The sequence below is a fragment of the Capricornis sumatraensis genome, chromosome 3 (genome assembly GCF_032405125.1).
Source record: "Capricornis sumatraensis isolate serow.1 chromosome 3, serow.2, whole genome shotgun sequence".
NCBI classification, from domain to species: domain Eukaryota; kingdom Metazoa; phylum Chordata; class Mammalia; order Artiodactyla; family Bovidae; genus Capricornis; species Capricornis sumatraensis.
In genome coordinates, this window is record NC_091071.1 from 69,890,226 (window position 1) to 69,898,301 (window position 8,076).

The 8,076-nt window shown below is 42.7% G+C and overlaps 1 pseudogene; it reads left to right on the plus strand.

The window, feature by feature from the left end:
- Positions 1 to 1,521: 1,521 nt before the first annotated feature.
- On the plus strand, positions 1,522 to 7,010 carry LOC138076270 (double-stranded RNA-binding protein Staufen homolog 1-like; annotated as a pseudogene).
- Positions 7,011 to 8,076: the final 1,066 nt, after the last annotated feature.

The following is an 8,076-nucleotide window of genomic DNA, read 5'->3' on the forward strand; positions in this document are numbered from 1 at the left end:
ATACAAAGGATAAGAGACTACTATCAGCAATTACATGCCAATAAAATGGACAACGTGGGAAAAAATGGACAAATTCTTAGAAAAGTACAACTTTCCAAAACTGAACCAGGAAGAAACAGAAAATTTTAACAGACCCATCACAAGCATGGAAATTGAAACTGTAATCAAAAATCTTCCAGCAAACAAAAGCCCATTTTTGCATCTATGTTCATCAGTGATATTGGCCTGTAGTTTTCTTTTTTTGTGGCACTTTTGTCAGGTTTTGGGATTAGGGTGATGGTGGCCTCATAGAATGAGTTTGGAAGTTTACCTTCCTCTGCAATTTTCTGGAAGAGTTTGAGTAGGATAGGTGTTAGCTCTTCTCTAAATTTTTGGTAGAATTCAGCTGTGAAGCCATCTGGACCTGGGCTTTTGAAAAGGGTATCTTTTTTCGGTGTTATTTCTAAAAGGTCTTGTAAGTCTTCATAGAACTGTTCAACTTCAGCTTCTTTAGTGTTACTGGTTGGGGCATAGGTTTGGATCACTGTGATACTGAAGGTTTGCCTTGGAAAAGAACAGAGATCATTCTGTCATTTGTGAGATTGCATCCAAGTACTGCATTTCAGACTCATTTTTTGACCATGATGGCTACTCCATTTCTTCTAAGGGATTCCTGCCCACAGTAGTAGATATAATGGTCATCTGAGTTAAATTCACACATTCCAGGCTATTTTAGTTCACTGATTCCTATAATGTTGATGTTCACTCTTGTTATCTCCTGTTTGACCACTTGCAATTTGCCTTGATTCATGGACCTAACTTTCCAGGTTCCTATGTAATATTGCTCTTTACAACATTGGACCTTGCTTCTATCACCAGTCACATCCACAACTGGGTATTGTTTGTGCTTTGGCTCCATCCCTTCATTATTTCTGGAGTTATTTCTCCACTGATCTCATGTAGCATATTGGGCACCTACTGACCAGGGGAGTTCCTCTTTCAGTATCCTATCATTTTGCCTTTTCATACTGTTCATGGGGCTCTCAAGGCAAGAATACTGAAGTGGTTTGCCATTCCCTTCTCCAGTGGACCACATTATGTCAGACCTCTCCACCATGACCCGTCCGTCTTGGGTGGCCCCACACAGCATGGCTTAGTTTCATTGAGTCAGACAAGGCTGTGGTCCGTTTAATCAGATTGGCTAGTTTTCTGTGATTATGGTTTCAGTGTGTCTGCCCTCTGATGCCCTCTCGCAACACCTACCATCTCACTTTGGTTTCTCTTACCTTGGATGTGATGTATCTCTTCACAGCCTGAAGTTGCCCTGAACCAAAAACCACCTATAAAGACACCCTTTGACATGGCCCTGCCTACCAGAGGGTTAAGATTCAGCTTCACCCACCAGTGGGCAGGCACCAGTCCCTCCCACATGGAAGTCTGCACAAGACCAATCTCACACTATGGAAGAGACACCAGAACCAAGAAGAATTACAATCCTGCAGCCTGAGGAATGAAGATGACAAATACAGATAATCAGACAAAATGAGACAGCAGAGAAATACGTGTCAGATGAAGAAACAAGATAAAATCCCAGAACAGCAACTAAATGAAGTGGAGACAGGCAATCTATCTGAAAAAGAATTCAGAGTAATGACAGTAAAGGTAATCTAAGATTTTGGAAAAAGAATGGTGGCATAGACTGAGAGGATACAAGAAATGTTTAATGAAGAGCTAGAACCTTAAAAAACAGAGCTAAACCATACAAGAACTGACCTGAAAAATACACTTGAATGAATTGATAGCACAATAATTGAGACAGATGAATGAATAAGTGAGCTGAAAGATAAACTGATGGAAATCACTGCTGGGGAACAGAATAAACAAGAAAGAATGAAAAGAAGTGAGGACAGCCTAAGAGACCTCTGGAACATTAAATGCACCAACATTCACATTATAGGGGTCCCGGAAGGAGGAGAGAGAGAGAGAAAGGGCCTGAGAAATTATTTGAAGAGGTAACAGCCAAAAACATGCCTAACATGAGAAAGGGGACACTCAAGTCCTGAAAGTGCAGAGTCCCATGCAGGATAAGCCCAAGGAAGAACACACTAAGACAATCAAATTAACAAAAACTAAAGACAAAGATAAAATATTGAAGGCAACAAAGGAAAAGAAACAACATACAAAGGAATTCCCCTAAGTCTATCAGCTCATTTTTTCAGCAGAAATGCTGCAGGCCAGAAGACAGTGGCATAATAAAGGTAAAGGGAAGAAAGAAAGAAACCAGCCAAGAACACGCTACCCAGCAAGGCTTCATTCGGATGCAACACGGAGATGAAAAGTCATACCCAAAAGTAAACGTTAAACAGAATGTAGCACCACCAAACCAGCTTTACAGCAAATGCTAAAGGAACTTCTCTGATGGAAAAGGACACAACTAGAGACAAAGAAAATTGCTAATGGGGAAGCTCACCAGTAAAGACAACACACACAGTAAAGCTAGGAAGTCATCCACATACACAAATACTGTATCAAAACCAGCAACTGTGAGGGGAGGAGAATACAAATGCAGGATATTGGATATGCATTTGAAATAAGAGACAGGCAACTTAAAACAAACTTGTATATACACAGACTGCTATATTAAAACATCATGTAAACAAAATATCTGTAATAGATACACATACACAAAAGAAAAAGCAATCCAAACACAACACTAAACATAGTCATGATACCACAAGAGGAGAAAACAAAAGAGGAAGGGAAGGGAAAAGACCTACAAAAACAAATCCTAACAATTAAGAAAAATATAAGGACACACCACCCTTATGGCAGAAAGTGAAGAGGAACTAAAAAGCCTCTTGATGACAGTGAAAGAGGAGAGTGAGAAAGTTGGCTTAAAGCTCAACATTCAGAAAACGAAGATCATGGCATCTGGTCCCATCACTTCATGGGAAATAGATGGGGAAACAGTGGAAACAGTGTCAGACTTTGTTTTTTGGGGCTCCAAAATCACTGCAGATGGTGACGGCAGCCATGAAATTAAAAGACGCTTGCTCCTTGGAAGAAAAGTTATGACCAACCTAGATAACACTGAAAAGCAGAGACATTACTTTGCCAACAAAGGTCCGTCTAGTCGAGGCTATGGTTTTTCTGGTGGTCATGTATGGATGTGAGAGTTGGACTGTGAAGAAAGCTGAGTGCCAAAGAACTGATGCTTTTGAACTGTGGTGTTGGAGAAGACTCTTGAGAGTCCCTTGGACTGCAAGGAGATCCAACCAGTCCATTCTGAAGGAGATCAGCCCTGGGTGTTCTTTGGAGGGAATGATGCTAAAGCTGAAACTCCAGTACTTTGGCCACCTCATGCGAAGAGTTGACTCGTTGGAAAAGACTGATGGTGGGAGGGATTGGGGGCAGGAGGTAAAGGGGATGACAGAGGATGAGATTGCTGGATGGCATCACCGACTCAAGGGACATGAGTTTGAGTGAACTCCGGAGTTGGTGATGGACAGGGAGGCCTGGTGTGCTGCGATTCATGGGGTTGCAAAGAGTCGGACACGACTGAGCGACTGATCTGAACTGAAGGACATACATGTTGATAATTACCTTAAATGTAAATGGAGTAAATCTTCCAATCAAAAGACCCAGACTGACTGAATGGATACAAAAACAAGACCCATATATATGTTGTCTATAAGAGACTCACTTCAGATCTAGAGACACATATAGACTGAAAGTGAAGGGATGGAAAAAGATAATCCATGCAAATGGAAAGCAAAGGAAAGCTGGAGTAAGAATATTCATATCAGACAAAATAGAGTTTAAAATAAGACGGTTAAAAGAGATAAAGGACAATACATAATGATCAAGGGATCAATCTAAGAAGATATAACAATTCTTATTGAATTTGCACCCGACATAGGAGCATTTCAATATATAAGGCAAATGTTGACAGCTATAGAAGGAGAAATCAACAGTAACGTAATAATAATGACAGACTATAACACCCATTAACATCAATGGACAGATCATCCAGTTGGAAACCAGTAAGGAAGTACAGGCCTTAAATGACACAAAAAACATCATGGACTTAATTGATATTTACCAAACATTTCATCTGAAAGTGGCCGAATATATAGTCTTCTCAGGTGCACATGGAACATTCTCCAGGGCAGATCACAGGCTGGGCCACAAAGTAAACCTGGGTAAATTTAAGAAAACTGACACCATAATAAGCAACTTCTCCAACCACAATGCTATAGATTAGACATCAACTACAAGGGAAAAAAAAAAAAAGAAAAACATGTGAAGGCCAAACAATATGGTATTGAACAATCAATAGAACACTGAAGAAATCAAAGAGGGAATTAAAAAATGCCTTGAGACAAATGAAAATATAACAATCTAAAATCTATGGCATACAGCAAAAGCAGTTCTAAGATGGAAGTTTATAGAGTGCCATAAACTTCTATTGCTATAAGCTCATGCTCAGGTTGAATTTTGCTGAAATGGGGTAATTCATTCACGAGACATTGAGGCTTTCTCTTCGGGGTGTGCCATGTTAGAAGGACATGGCTGCTGCCCGAACTCATCTCCCAGCCAGTGGTCATGGGTGACTGAAACAATGAGGGGGGGCAGGACAGAGGAGGGAGGGGAGGCAGAGCGGCCTCGGAGGAGGCAGCACGGCCAGGCCGCTGCCAGCAACCTTACTGCAGGACACAAGAAAAACCTCAACCAACCAACCTAAGCTTACACCTAAAGCAACCTAGAGAGAGAACAACAAACAAACCCTGAAGTTAGTGGGAGGAAAGACATCGTGATGATCAGAGCAGAAATGAATCAAACTGAGATGAAGAAAACAACAGAAAAGATCAATGAAACTAAATGCTGCCTCCTAGAAAAAATAAAATCGATAAACCTTTAGCCAGAGTCAAGAAAAAAAAAGGGAGAGGGCTCAAATCAGTAGTATTAGTAATGAAAAAGGGGAAGTTACAACTGACACAACAGAAATACAAAGGATCATAAGAGACTACTACAAGCAACTATATGCCAATAAAATGGACAACCTAGAAGGAATGGACAAATTCTTGGAATGATACAATCTTCTAAGACTGACCAGGAAGAAATAGAAAATATGAACAGACCAATCATAAATACAGAAATTGAAACTGATTTTAAGACTTTCATAGCTTTGGTGTTGTGCCAGCAGTGGCCACATCTAGCTTGACTGCACTTTCCTCTGATCCCACCGGTGGCACTGGTCTCCTCTGAGGACACTCTGCTTCCCATTCACCGTCCCCTCCTTCTCCCTCTTTCCCCTCCTCACCATCACTCTGCCACCCGGGACCAACAGCCAGAGGACAAGCTCGGGACAACAGACAGTTCCACTGGCAAGAGACAGTGCCAGTGACCTGTCACACCCCAAAGAGAAAGCACCAATGTGTCTTGTGAAAGAGTTAGGCGGTTTCAACAAGATTCAGCCTGAGTATAAGATTTAAGAGAAAGATCCAGTTCCCTGCAAGAAAGCATAACCCGTACTGTTGAGCTAAATGTGCTGTGCATGAAACTTGGGGGAAAAGCCAATGGATAAGCCTGTCAACCCTTACTCTTGAATGCAGTCCACCTATAGTTACGACATGAGAGGAAGCGCTTATCCCCTCAGGTACTTTTACCCATTTCCAGTACTATATCAAACTTGAACTTTCTGTGGGAGGACAACAATTTAATGGGAAAGATGAGACAGGCTACAAAACATGATACTGTTGCAAAAGTTTTCAGGATCCTGCAGAATGAACCCCACCCCCACACCCCAAGAGGCTGGAGGTGAATGGAAGAGAATCAGAGGAAGAAAATCTCAATAAACCTGAAATAAATGTTTGAGATTGGACTTAAACAGAACTTGCCTGTGAATTTTGAATCTTTCCCTCTAAAGCAGGTTGCCCGGGAGAGTGGCCCACCCCACATGAGTAGCTCTGTGACCAGGGTGTCAGGTGGGGTGTTGGTGGGGGAAAGCGAAGGGAAGAGCAAGAGGATTTCAAAGGAAAACACTACTAGAGCTGTTCTTGAGGAGCTGAAGAAATTACAGCCACTGCCTACAGTTGAGCAAGTGAAGCCAGGAATCGAAAAGAAAACAAAAGCCATAGTCAGGCTACAAAGCATCCAGAGTACGGCCAGGGGATGAACCTGATTAGCAGACTGGCCCAGACCCAGCAGGCAAAAAACGAGGAGGAGCCAGAGTACCTGCTCCTCATTGAGGAGGCCTCCCACGCCACAGGAGTCTGATGCAGGTGAAGGTGGGAAAACACGCCACAGAAGGATTAGGAACCAATAAGAAGGTGGCCAAACGCAATGCAGACAAGAACATGCCGGAGATCCCAGGTTTCAAAGTCCCGCAGGCTCAGCCCACCAAACCAGCCCTCAAATCAGAGGAGGACACCCCCAAAGAAACCAGGGGATGGAAGAACAGTGACCTTTTTTGAACCTGCCTCAGGGGATGAAAATGGGACTAGAATAAAGGAGTTTAGGATGCCTTATCTCAGTCATCAGCAGCTGCCTGCTGGAATTCTTCCCATGGTGCCCCAGGTTGCCCAGGCTGTAGGAGTCAGTCAAGGACATCACACCAGAGGTTTCACCAGGGTAGCTCTGAGTCCTGCCCAGGCCCACGGGAGCTCTCACGATAGTCTGTGAATTGTTGTATGGGAGCACCTAGCTGACAGCCGAGACCGTTTTAAAGAATAACATCTCTTCAGGCCATGGACCTCTCATGATACCCTCTGAGCAGCTGGACTGACCATCAAGAGCTCAGGGATTCCAGGTCGAATATAAAGACTTCCCCAAAAATAAGAATGAATTTGTATCTCTTATCAATTGTTCCTCTCAGCCACCTCCGATCAGCCACGGTATTGGAAAGAATGTGGAGTTCTGCCACTTTATGGCTGCACTGAACATCTTAAAGTTGCTGTCAGGTGGACCAACAAAATACGGAGGTGCCAAGAACAGGATATGGGCCAGTGTCTGTGTGTGGGAGGTGCTAAACCTTATTTGGCCATGGACCGTTGAAAATTCTCGAAATATATACTGAAAATATTGAAATTGCCATGAAAATTTGCTTTCTAGAGAAAGCAACGATGAAGAAGGCAGGACCCGGAGGAGTTGGCATAGCTGCTCACATGGGCTGTGGTTTCTGTCCATGCTGCAGCAGCTGCCGGAGGCCAGGTGGGTTTGCCAAGCACCCCTGGATCCATTGGGAAACCAGCAGGTCCATGCCCCCGGTCACCCTAGTGCTTGGTTTTGGTGGGGTTTTTCTTTGTTTGTTTTGGGTGTTTTTACTATTTTTTTCCTTGCCGTGTGAAAGAAGAAACAGAAAGCAGGCCCCCTTCTCAAACTGGCTCACACAAACGCCTCAGGACCAATCCTGGACACTCAGGTTGGAGAAAGGCCTTAGTGTGGCCCCAGAGCTGAAAGCACCAGAGAAATCAAATGCTTCCTCCTCGGCCAGAGGACCTTCTTGGCGTGCTCTGGTGCACACCTCCCATGGTACCCACAGCCACCACTGCTCTCTTCCAAAAGAGATACGTATTCTTAGTTTCATTATTTTCTTTTGATTGAAATGACGCTATATAAATTTTCATTTGAGTTTCTCAATTGTATCTAGTTACATAGCACAGTTTAGAAATTTGTCTGAGACTGACTTAATCAGTAATTTAATTAGCAAAGATCATACCCATGTGTTTGTGGTTACACATTTTTATTTCCCTGGACTAACCCAGGACCATTTCAGTGATGCAAACTGTGTGCCTTCTGGTTTAGCTGAAACAGCCCAACTTTGATGTTGTCTCCCACAGTTTTACAAATTGGGCAGTTTTGGAATTTTAAACTTAAAATGATCATTTGGTTCCTTTTCTATTTTTATTTTTGTTAATGCAACAGGAATTAAATGAACTTTGATCTTTAAAGATTAGTAAACAAATTGTGTGTATATACATATGACTCTAGACATAGCTCTCACTACACTACAGGATACGGTCTCCATGTAGCACATGTATAACTGCAGACTGACTTTCCTTGAGTGCTTTATACTGTTGATTATCTCCATGTAGG